Below are 12,410 nucleotides of genomic sequence, written 5' to 3' on the forward strand. Positions count from 1 at the left end.
TTAATTTTTTTAATCACTTGACAGCCCTAGTCCTAACACAGCCCAGCCTCTCAGCCACCAGAAACCATCTTATCTCCCCTGTAGGTCACCTCTCCATGGCAACCCGAAATCCTAGGAAGTTAGCCAGTGCTCACATAACACATGCCTCGGGATGAATGAATACATATATGACATCACTGCTCTATCTATTGGATAGAAGGCCTGGCCTGATTATGTGGGTGTGGTTGTCTCCCTCCAGTGTCCAGCGCACAAAGAGTTTATAAGACAGAATATTATTACAGGTCATCCATTCTTCATTAGCTCAAGCAATAGGGGTCTGGAGAATGGGGCTTCCTGCGTTCAAGCCTCACAGTGTGTGATACAGCTGAAAAATACTGTTTTGAAGAGGCTGAGTTGGACAGAACAGTGTTTTCTACAGAATAATTTCCCTTGCTTCTTTTGTTATTTTAAAAATTCTACAGTTCAAGCAGATCTTCAGAATTTCCTTCCCTCTTCCCCCACCCCATACCATTGCTGAGGCATTGAGCTGGGATCTTCCATTAGGATCAGGTAGGTGTATCACACTCACTATATGTCCTCGTACTGCAGTCGCGCTGGCGTTGGTCCTTCCTGGGTTTGGTTTTTAAAAACGACCCACGGTCTTAAACTTCAGCAACCGGCAAGGCTAGATTTTCTTTCATAAAATTCTCACGTGCCCTAGCTGCAACATAAATGGAAACATACCAAAAGGGAAATTTCAGAGTTGATTTGGTGGGGTATGGACCCCACTAACAATTCTTGGTACTTGGCTAGCAATCTTTCAAACCCTAATTAGCCTTCACAACTCCCTGGGAACTGAGGAAATGTTAGCCCTGTTTAACCAGCAAAAAAAGTGAGGCAGAGGGAGATTAAGTGAAATGCTTAAACTGCACAAAGTCAATGGCAGAACTCAGCGGTCCCCCACTGCCAGCCTCATGGACAATCCACTAACCCACACTGTCTCTCAGAGCCTGATAAATAATCTTGGGCCTTTGAACGCTCATTAGTTGTATTTACTCCCATAGTAAAATGAGTAACACCTGCAGAGGTAGTTCCTGCGATGAGAGCCCAGATGGCTAGCCTACAGCCTCAACTGTCAACAAGCCAACCCAAAATGATATTTTTAAAGTGCTCTTATATTTTAGTTATTTATACTACAGCTCACTCTTCTCATCAGGAACCAATGCCCAGACTTGGCTCAGCTCCTGTACTTGGTTGGTTCACACTAACAGGGGACATCAGATTCAAGAGATCAAAGATGCTGATGTCAGCTTACTCACTGTAGACCTATTGCCATTCTCCATGTTTTTCCCTTTGTTAAATCAGCCTGAGACACCCGGAGAGGCAGTTATTGTTTGAGACGCCTTGAGAGTTATTGCAACCTCTGACAGCCCAGCTGTGTAATATTAACAGACAAGTTTTGCAAACATAAAGCCCCTTTTATCGGGTCTGTGATGTAAAAGATATGGGGCTCCTGAACTCTGCAAGGTAGCCTGTAAATTCAGCAGGAAAGCTCTCCCACATGCTTTAATTTAGTGCACAAGTACAGTTAGTGCTTGCATTCTTTGAACAGCCAGAGTTATAGGATATCGTCTGCTACAGCAATGACAAGCCAGGGAAAGTACAATTGACTATATAAAAATAATAGTCAATTTGAATAGTCAGTCCCAGGTTTGCCTACACTTTGAACAAAACCCAAGAAGTTTAATTTGGTGGCACTTGTGTAATGTATTTCATTGCTATGGCCCAACAGAATGCATGGCGGTATAAAGACTCAGCCTGCTATGGTCAAAACAGAGCAACAAAATAAGAGTACCACTTGCCACCACAAAATAGTGTCTTCAGGAAGACAAGTTCATATAAGCCTTTTGTGATAGTATGGGATTCATATAGGACATTCACTTCACCTTTTGACATCATGTTGGCAAATAATTGGACACCATTTTGCTGCATATGCAGAAGAGGCACTAGTTCTGTTGAGCACGATCCTTTGCAGTGCTGCATTTGACTACCAATCAAAGCAACAGTTCCCTATGAGAGGACAGATGGTCTGGGGTCTAGGCACTGGCCAGCGACTCAGCAGAATTGGGTTCAGTTGTCAGTGGTGCCCCAGACTTCATGATCTCAGGCAAGTCATTTAATCTCTTTGCCTCCATTATCCATGTGCAAAATTGGGATAGTACTACTTCCTGTCTCCTCGCCCTTTGTCCATTTAGTTTATAAGCTCCAGGGTTCCCCTTTTTTATATTTATTATTTTCTTATTGCGTTAACTTCCCCTCTAAACCAGCCTGGCTTTTTAACCAGAAAACCTGGGGCTTTTTAGATGTCTAGTAAATACTTCCTCAAATAATTCCCAATTATCATTCACATTTTTCCATTTAAATTCTACCAGCTGCTTTCTTTCATAATTGTTTTAAGCCTTGTGAAACTGGCCCTTTTAACCATACATTGCTGGTTTGGACTTTATTCTATTTGCACAGAACAAATGTGATCAAGTCATGAGCACTTCTACCAAACAACCACTAACTTTTTGTTCTGGGATTAATTCCTCTTTACCTGCCAAGATGAGGCTGAATACAGAATTTTCCCCATGTGGGATGCAACACTTTTTGCAGTAGGAAGTTGTCCTGTATAATTGTCAGAAATCCCAAGGATGGTTGAAGATTGGCAACATGAGACTTGCAGCATATGTCACTGTCATAATGTACATTTTTTGCTACACATTATAGATAGATGCTTAAGGAGCATCCTGTTCTCTCATGTGATTGGATGGTCTGTAGCAGATACCAACTAATCCCCCCAATTGTGTTTTAATCTGTTAGAACAATAATCCAAGAGCGTTCAAGATCATTTGCTTCCAAAGGGATAGTGGCTCGGAAATAGGTAATGCCATTTTTGACAAAGTGCCACTGCCTGTCCCCTATTGCCCATTTGACCCATCCGAAAGCCTTCTTTAAACCCCAGACATTTCCCGCTATCTTACAAAGAGAACCTCTGGGCACCCACCATGTCTACTATAATTATTTTCCCCATCTACAGGAGCTTCCATCTGCAGATAAAGCCAATTACAAATATGAACTAAGTGCCACAGCACTGCAAGATGTAGGTATTATCCTCATTTTGCAATGGGGAAACTGAGGCAAAAAGCAGAGAAGTGACTTACCCAGGGTCATACAGCCCAGTAACAATAGATCCAGGAACAGAATCCAAAATCTGTGCTCTAACCACTGAAGAATACTTCCTCCACCTCTTTGAACTCGAGCATTTTGCAGACTGTAGCCACATGAAAACTGAGGAGCCTTGTGTGGCTGGTAACATGGTAAAAATGTGTGTGTAAATAAATCAAAACATCAACAGAGGCTTTAATTACTCCTACTGTTTCAGACATAGAATCATAGGACTGGAAGGGACCTTGAAGGGTCATCTAGTCCAGTCCCCTGCACTCCATGGCAGGACTAAGTATTATTTAGACCAGGAGTTCTCAAACTGGGGGTTGGGACCCCTCAGGGGGTCATGAGGTTATTACATGGGGGGTCACAAGCTGTCAGCCCTCACCCCAAACCCCGCTTTGCCTCCAGCTTTTATAATGGTGTTAAATATATTAAAGTGTTTTTAATTTATAAGGGGGCTTGTACTCAGAGACTTGCTATGTGAAAGGGGTCACCCGTACAAAAGTTTGAGAACCACTGATCTAGACCATCCCTGACAGGTGTTTGTCTAACCTGCTTTTAAAAATCTCCAATGATGGAGATATGGATTATCCCCCACTCAGTAAGTGATCTGGGAATTCAAAATATTACTGTGGACATTCCTGGCTTCTTATTAAGGCTTTTATGGTATCAGACTTGAGAAATATACCTTCGTCCTGGAGAGCTGCGCTGTAGGACATGCTGAATCCAGTCTCAGTTTGTCAGCTAGTTTTATGATAAAAGTGAAAACAAGCCAGACTTAAGAATGTGCAGAAGCTCCCAGAAGAATGATCCATCATGGGCTGGAAATGAAAGGCTGCTGCTGTGCTGTATTACTGCTGTGTACGGTAACATTAACATTCATAACAGAGAGAAGTGTCAGCTGCTAAGAAACAAACACTGATTAATCAATGGCTTAAGTAGACCTGTGAAGAACTAGGGTACAGAAGGTACCTAACTTTATTCATAGAGTGGGTCAGATGCTAAGTCACCTTCCCACTGGTCTCCAAAAGGCCAAACGACTGATGAGTCTTTTCTCACCCTATGGTGAGCTCCAGGTTAAGAACTTGGCCATCCAAAGCAGCAACTCATGAAATTAGATATAGTCAGCAGGAGATACCAGAGAGGCAGATGTGATGATAGCATAGCACCAACGAGAAGCAGTTACTTGCTCAGTAGCAAAGGATTGGTTAACACCAACACCTGTTTCCATTCCATCCATCCAAATACAGTAAGTCTTTGTAGACGCCAGCCAGAGGTGGAGAAAGAGATATGGGTTCCACAACTAGGGTGACCAGATGTCCCGATTTTATAGGGACAGTCCCGATTTTTGGGTCTTTTTCTTATATAGGCTCCTATTACCCCCCATCCCCTGTCCCGATTTTTCACACTTGCTGTCTGGTCATCCTATCCACAACTGGATGTCGTAAGGAAGAGGCAGAGTTTGCACCATAGCTCTCTTAGAAGAGGAAGAAGATTGAGTTAAAGGATCAGGCTTTTCACCTCACCTCCTATGATCCCCTGGCAGGGGAAGGAGGTTCTTGGGAATGCATCCACCTCACTATGGGTTAAATGGTGGCTGAGGAAAAAGTCTGCAGAAAAGTTACTCTGGTGGCAGAGGGCTCAGACACCCTGAGAAGAACCTTCTACCGGGCCTAAAGGACCAACATGAATTCCTTTATACCAGAGAGTGCAAGTAAGTTGCTCAGCAAATCCCATGTGGTATTGAGGCCAAACCAGACACTTCTGGGACCAAGAATCTAAATTATCTGGTAAATCCTTTAGATCCAAAAGGACGTGCGCCACCAATTGCCTCCAACCAGTACATACAATTAATTTAGAACTCAGTGTGCAGAATAGATAGATATTGCATATTTGATAGTTGACATCTGGGCAGATGTATCATTTTGCCCTCAGATACTCCCCGTCCCTCCCAAGTGTAAAGCTTGACTGTACAGAATCTGAGAAAGGGGAAGCCAAAAAACAAACTTAGTCCTCTTAAAGAAGGCCTTCAAAGTTCCTAGTCCTCTTCGAGTGTGGCTACACATCACAGCCTGGGGCTATGTGACTTGCACCTACAAACGTAGGTGTTTCCAAGTCCACACTTGAGCATCCACACTGCATTGGAAACTTGGGCTTCTCAACCGTGCGGTTGCGTCCATACTGCACCATGTAGCATTGAGTCAGAACTTCAGCTTCTGTGGGCACATATCATATTCCAGGGTTCCTAGCACCCTCACCAGCTTAGCTTGCTCCAGAGTGTGGTTCATAGTGGGTTGTGGGAGAACTGTTTGTCTGTCTGTGCCAGGGCTATTGCCTAGAAGTGTTTTGGATGGTTTTGGCCTACCATCACATGCAGCTGAGCCGTTTTGTGTCTCCATGCTCCCTGCAGCCAGAACCATCAATATGGAGCCCAACCCAGTAGACAAACTTTTTCATCTCATGTTCTGAGTCCTATTTCAGGAAACAGGTGGAGCATCTGCAACACGCTGGTGAACATTTTGGCGGCAGTGCTGGCCATACTAATTCAAGTGAGGGTTAAATGTGTTCTCAATTGAGCAGGCTGCGTGGAAATGAAGGGTTAAACACCAAGCAGCTGCATTTGAACCAGGAGGTTGCTTCTGTTACCTGGGAAGCAAGTGGGAAGTTTTGGCAAGTTTTCAGAAGCTGGGAATGGGTGACAGGGGATGGATCACTTGATGGTTACCTGTTCTGTTCATCCTCTCTGGGGCACCTGGCATTGGCCACTGTCAGAAGACAGGATACTGGGCTAGATGGACCTTTGGTCTGACCCAGTATAGCTGTTCTTAAGGGCTGGGAAAGAGTCTCAGGGTATTGTGGGATAGCGTTGGCAGACTCTCCAGACTCAGGCTCTGACTCAGTCTCCCTAGCAGAGTGATTTCAGTGTGGAGGGAAGGCGGACTTGGGCTTAAACCTAAATCAGAGCCCAGGCTTATGGTGCTTTGTAGACATACTCTTATTGTTCCAGGAGGCAGGTTGGTTGACTTTCTCCCTCTCTCTCAGGCGTCCAGTCCAGGAAGGAGCAGCTTAATCCAGTTCATAATATTCTTACCTCAGAGCCTTGAGTCACAGCAACCAAACTTAAAATCAGAAAAAATTTTAAAGGCCCAGGTCACGCTAGTCACCTGCAACCCACAGCAGCATGTGTAGCTTCTGGTTCCTTCGCTCTGTAAGACCCTGTGGGTCTAGAACCCAGGCCTGAAGAGCTGCCAGGCACAGCTGGCATCTCTATGGTGCCACCCAACAGCAGTGATAACACAGTTGCACTCCAGTGCCGACAACACGCTATGGACACAAACCTTAGGAAGTCCCACCTCAAGGGGTCTGTCAGGCAGCAGCTGCATGGCTCCTGATTGGCTTCCTCCCCCTGTATAACCCAAGGGGCATTCCAGGAAGTGTCCAAGCAACAGCATGGAGCTCCTGTAACTGTCATGGTCATTCCTGCTCCTGAACATTTGACTTCAGCCTTGGCTTATTTGGAATTCCCTCCCCTGCTGACCCAGACCCTGAAACCTGCCTGGGCTCTGCCCCTTGGTATTGACTCTGGCCTGGAAGTGAATTATGAACTCCTCCACTATGCCCAGCTTCAGGTTTGACCCTGATCTGACCACTGGTCCCAACTGCCTTTGTTAGGATTCTGACACTCACTCTTGCTCAGCTTCCTTTTCCTGTTTCTATTTCCTGTTTCCTGTGTGGGTCAAGGTCTCCTTGATCGTACGTGGGCTGTTTTGGCCATAAGGTCCAGACTGTCCCTCAAGAGCTAGTACACCCCACCACGGAGACATTGCTAAATGCAGGGACATTACTGAAAGCATGTGAAAAAGGTCTTCGGAGGCCATGGCTAGCACATATCTAGTGATAGTGTCAAGACAGAAATGCCAGTTCTCGTACCATATTCACATATGGTCAAAATTAGAGGTTTAAATTTGGATTCAGAGCTAGTAGATGAGCTTTTAAGTGTTTAAAACCAGAATGTACTTGAAATATTTCCCAAAGATTAAATTGCTTCCTTCACTCCTTGCCCCGCTTAGAGTTACTACTCCATTTAGATCACTGCAGTTCAAATTGTTTCAGTGTTTCCATTGTACATCTACATTTCAGAATTCAGCTATAAAAATGCTCCTTGGGCTGAAACTCAGCATTTAAGGCCAAATACTGTTTCCTTGAAGTCACTTTTCTTGTTTCCATGGGCAGAATTTGGCCCAGCAAGTCTTAGCTCTGGGAGTTGAAGGAAATTTAACACACAAAATTTGCCCACAAAACACATGGTTTGGTCATCTTCAAGGTCCGGGAATGCAAAGCGTATATGTACATAGGAGTCAGTGATTTCAGATGTTAATGCTGCTATAAGCCTGTAAACAGCTTTGACTGCAGGCCTTTAGACCATAGCAACATGATTTCAGAAGTAAGTTTGCTTAGGGATGAATGACTTCTGTGAGGCCTGCACAATGGGAGAACCACATACACAGCGGAAGGCAGAATCTAGCATTTGAGAGCCTGTAGGGTTACCATACGTCTGGATTTTCCCGGACATGTCCGGCTTTTTGGTCCTCAAATCCCTGACCGGGAGGAATTTCCAAAATGCCGAACGTGTCTGGGAAAATAGGGAGGCATGGTAAGGGGACCGCCTCCTCCCTGGGGTTCAACTTTCCCGGCTCCTGCCGCTCTCCCCAGTGCAGCAGCCGCCGGAGCCCGGGAGGAGGTGGCTGCGAGCTGGGATGTCACTGGCCGGCGCCGCTTGGCCAGGGCCGGGGCCAGGCCGGAGCCGCTCGGCTGGGGCCGATGGGGCAGGAGGTGTTCGGCTGCTGGCCGGCAGCTGGAACTGGGGCCTGAGCTGAGCCGGAGCGACCGGGGCTGAGGGTGCTTGGCCGGCGCCTCAGGGCCCGAGCTGGGCCGGAGCCGCCAGGGCCAGAGCCTCTTGGCTGGCCCCTGGAGGGAGCCGCTGGGCCTGGGGGGGCCAGACTGGGCCATGTCTCCTCGCACCCCCCCCCCAGCCCCAGATTACCTGCTGCCTGCCTGTTTCAGGCTTCCCGCGAACATTTGATTCATGGGAAGCAAGGGAGGGGGAGGAGCAGGGGGGCGGAGCATTCAGGGGCGGGGCGGAGTTGGGGCGGGGACTTTGGGGAAAGGGGTGGAGTTGGGCCAGGGCTAGGGGCAGGGAAGGGGTGGAGTTGGGGCAGGGCCGGGGGCGGGGTGGAGTTGGGGCAGGGCCAGGGCCCCTTGGAGTGTCCTCTTTTTCAGGGGCTCCAATATGGTAACCCTAAGAGCCTGTTCACTCACTAAATGAGAAAATGTGAGCCAGATTTATGCATACATATTTGTAGGCAGATGCAGGTATATTTGTACTAATTGACTCCACATACCTACAAACAGTTCCACATGCATAGTCTCATTGAGTGTTTTGCAAAGCAAGAAACTTAAAGAACAGCTCAGATCTGCTCACAAAAGTAGTGACAGATTTATGCAGCACATACAGTAACTCAAGTACAGGGCTAGTGTGGTTTGCGCTTGGGACAGTCGGCTTGTCTAGGATGCTATTTGATATAGAGTGACCAGACAGCAAGTGTGAAAAATTGGGACGGGGTGGGAGGGGGGGTAATAGGAGCCTATATAAGAAAAAGACAAAAAAATTGGGAATGTCCCTATAAAATTGGGACATCTGGTCACCTTAATTTGGTACCACAGGACATCAGAGATGCGAGGACATTATAGCAACTTATGTTTGGATGGCTGGAACTCAGCTGTTGCATGCATGTTATTCTACTGCTGAGCTGAACAACTTGTGCTCACCTATACCTAGAGCATATACATGGGGTTCCAAGAGGGGGGATGTGATTAGCTGGGTTTTTGTTCTTTACACTTAACCAGACCACTTTCAGGGTGACCTTGTCCATATTAACAGACTTCTGCAATAACATGCAAACTGTGCCCATGCTTGATTCCGTGACTAACTGTGCAAGAGCATTTGTAAACAGTATCTGAATGGAGAGAATGACTTTCACACTCGGAGTGACTATTTGTATTTAGCTCTTGGGTGAAGTGCACTTTTGGGGCAAACTTCACCCCAGATGTTTAGGAACAGGAAAAAAATACAGACAGTTACATTCCTTGTTACAAAAGTGGCCAGCCTATGCACAGTTGTTATTCTCGTTATAGTTTTTTTAGTACTTGATCTCTGTCGATCTACAAACACATCCATTTTATAAGCCTCCCCATCTGCATTTTAAATCGCCTCTAGCACAGAAACTATTCTGATGCGTCAGATCACGTCCTCTGTCCTTTGATTAGAGGTGTGGGTCCTGCCCGTCATCTTTTTTTCTTTTTTAAGAGACCATGCAACACAGATTTGCGGAGGAGAGATGCAGCTGCCCCTTCTCACACAATTCTGTGGTGAAATAAAATTAACATAGCACAGGGAAAATCAAAATGGGAGGCTGTCACTACCTTAGTTTCCTACTCCAACAGAGGATGAAATTGTCCAACCTGGACCTTAACCAGGATGCTGAGGGGAATACCATAACCCTTTGAAAAAGTGTCAGAGGATCCGGAATGGCCAATAATGGCCAGAACCTCAGGCATTATTTGAATCTAGGGCTATGTCTATATGTACAGTGCACATCTGTACTGATGCCGCTGCAGTGCATCCGGTGAAGATGCTCTATGCAGATGGGAGAGAGCTCTCCTGTTGGCATAAAACCCCCCCACCTTTGCGAACGGCAGAAGCTGGGTCAGCGGCAGAAGCTCTCCTGCTGCCATAGCACTGTACACACGAGCGCTTCTATCAGTGTAACTTATGTCGCTCAGTGGGATGGAATATTCATACCCGTGAGTGACCTAAGTTTTGCTGGCATAGGCTGTAGTGTAGACAGCCTAAGTGCTTGTGAGAGGAACACCTGTGACTAGTTAGATTGGAAATCGTATATTTCTCTTTCTTTAAAACCCAACACACCTTTCTTATTGTGTGAATTATGGACCACCACCGCATGTCCACCTGGCTCCCCATTTTAAACACTCCACAGGGACGTAGGGGTGCACTTTGCACACGCAAAAGTTATAAATGTATTACAGCAGGCTTGGGTAAAAAAAAAAAAAGTTCTCCAAAGGCTACCTTTGGCCATTCAATTATTATGCTAAGATTACCCACAGCAATCTATAGTACCCTTCATGTTCTGCAAAAAAAGAAAACATTTTGAGAATCAGTAAATGGAAAATTGGGAGCCTGAGAGGAAAGGTTGGCGAACATAAGGGTCTCCCTGTGATGAAGCTGACTGCAGACAGAGTTGGAGAACCATTAACAGGCAGAATTTTAATCTAGCAAAGAAACTCAAATACCTGTCCCTTTCTTGCCGGCAAGTAAAGAAGGAAAGTGCTATAACTAGGCTGTGCAAAAATGAAAAAAAGTTTCAAATCTTCATGGGAGAGGGCAGCATTAACTTTTGATGGTCATGATGAATAAAAGTTTTCTATGTATACATTATACCAACTTTTGAAAGAAAACAAGGCTCAAGCCCATGACTTTAGGGTGTCCAGCATCACACTCAGCTAGTATCCTTAACCGACAAAAATCTTGTGATGGGATCTAGAGTATTTTAAATACATTTCCTTAAATTTATGAACAGTGTTTTCCTAGTTATCAAGTGATGTGGCTTACGAATAGGCAGAAAAGCCAGGTTTAAAGTAGTAAGGAATGTGATATTTCAGGAAACATACTTTTCCCATGCACTGTATTTTGGGAAAAATTGACTCTGAAGTAACTTGGGAATCTCATCTGAAATTTCTCCATCCACCCCCTCCCCCAATTACACACACCATCAAAATATCTTGGAATTAACAAAATGCCTTGCGCATTTGCTAAGTCTGCAGTCAAAATCCCTGCCACTGGCTTCTGGAGGCAAGTATATGCATCTGTGCACGTTGTGTCTGAGAAACCACCATTGCAGAAAGCTGAACAGCTTCCGCAACCCATTATTGGCTTAGAAGTAACTCCCCACAAGTCATTGTATTTGAAAAAGGGCTTCTCCAAGTTCTCCGCACACTGAATCTCTTCTCTTGGAGTGGGAAAACAGCCACAGAATTTTGCATGACGACCCTTAAGGCCCACTTGTGGGAATGAAAGAAGGTCCCCAAATCAGTGAGGCTGCTCTTGTAGTGCTTATCCCTTTTTGACGGAGAGCTGGTCTACACTACGAAGTTAGATAGACATAAGCTGCCTTCCATTGATCTACTTGTATTTGTGTCTACACTTAAATTTGTCTCCCACCGACGTAAGCACCCCCTTGCAGCAATGCAGTAACACCACCTCCCCACACAGCAGTGAGCCATGGGCGATGTACTGAGGTCGACGCATTGAGAGTGTAGCCACTGCGTTACTTATGTTGACCCTAACAGTCCTCCTAGCAGCTGTCCCACAATGCAGTTTATGTATACGGAGGTGTCCCTTGAACCCTCCTGAGCGCTCTTGAAAATTTCAAGGAAGTGGTCTGCATTTCCCTTCCAAAAGGTTTCTAGGGATGGCAGCCTTATTTCTTCATCCATGGTAGAACACTTTCCCATGTCAGTCAGCAATAGCTATGGCAGACCATTGTAGTAAACATGCTAGTGGCATTCAGGCCTTGGCAGCTTTGGGATGCCAGCAGCAGCTGTCCACTGTGTCTTGTTACCCTCAGGAGTGAGATAACATCTAAAATCACCACTACCTGTCTGGTGCCAGTATTCAGTGCCATTGCCTCATACTCAGTTTCATGCAACTCAGCAATTCTCTCATTTCCCTTGTGGGCAATACTCATCCTGGCTGGTGCTGTGAGTGGTGCACACGCATGCCTAAGCAGACATGGCACTAAGCAAGTCTTGTTTAAAACTCTCAGGCAGCAAGGAAATCTGAATCTTAAGTTTCATGTTCTGATTTGACTATACTGACACTGGTATATTTGTTCTATTTGGAGTTGCTGCTGTTGCGGCCTTGAGGGGTTCCCCCTCCACACCCACAGAACACCTGAGCCAGATAAAGAAAGAGGATTTGGGATGACGTGTTCACTGAGATCCTTCAAGCCACTGCTGCATCAGACCGTGAGCAGAGGTCCTGGAGAACGAATACTGCAGACTGTATGGAGAAGGAAAAAGCAGACAGGAGAAAGACCCAGGAGTCCCAGCAGAAAAAGGAAAGGGAGATGCACTAGGACATA

At 45.8% G+C, this 12,410-nt stretch overlaps 1 long non-coding RNA gene across 1 annotated transcript in view; it reads left to right on the forward strand.

Annotated features, from left to right (window-relative positions):
- The window catches only part of LOC101946434 (uncharacterized), a 64,357-nt gene that overhangs the window by 43,654 nt on the left and 8,293 nt on the right, over positions 1-12,410 (forward strand). Inside the window, exon 5 of the long non-coding RNA XR_010600623.1 lies at positions 462-549. This is a non-coding gene — a long non-coding RNA (uncharacterized LOC101946434). The remainder of the gene's footprint in view (positions 1-461; positions 550-12,410) is intronic.

This window comes from Chrysemys picta, chromosome 4, assembly GCF_011386835.1.
Source record: "Chrysemys picta bellii isolate R12L10 chromosome 4, ASM1138683v2, whole genome shotgun sequence".
Taxonomy (NCBI): domain Eukaryota; kingdom Metazoa; phylum Chordata; order Testudines; family Emydidae; genus Chrysemys; species Chrysemys picta.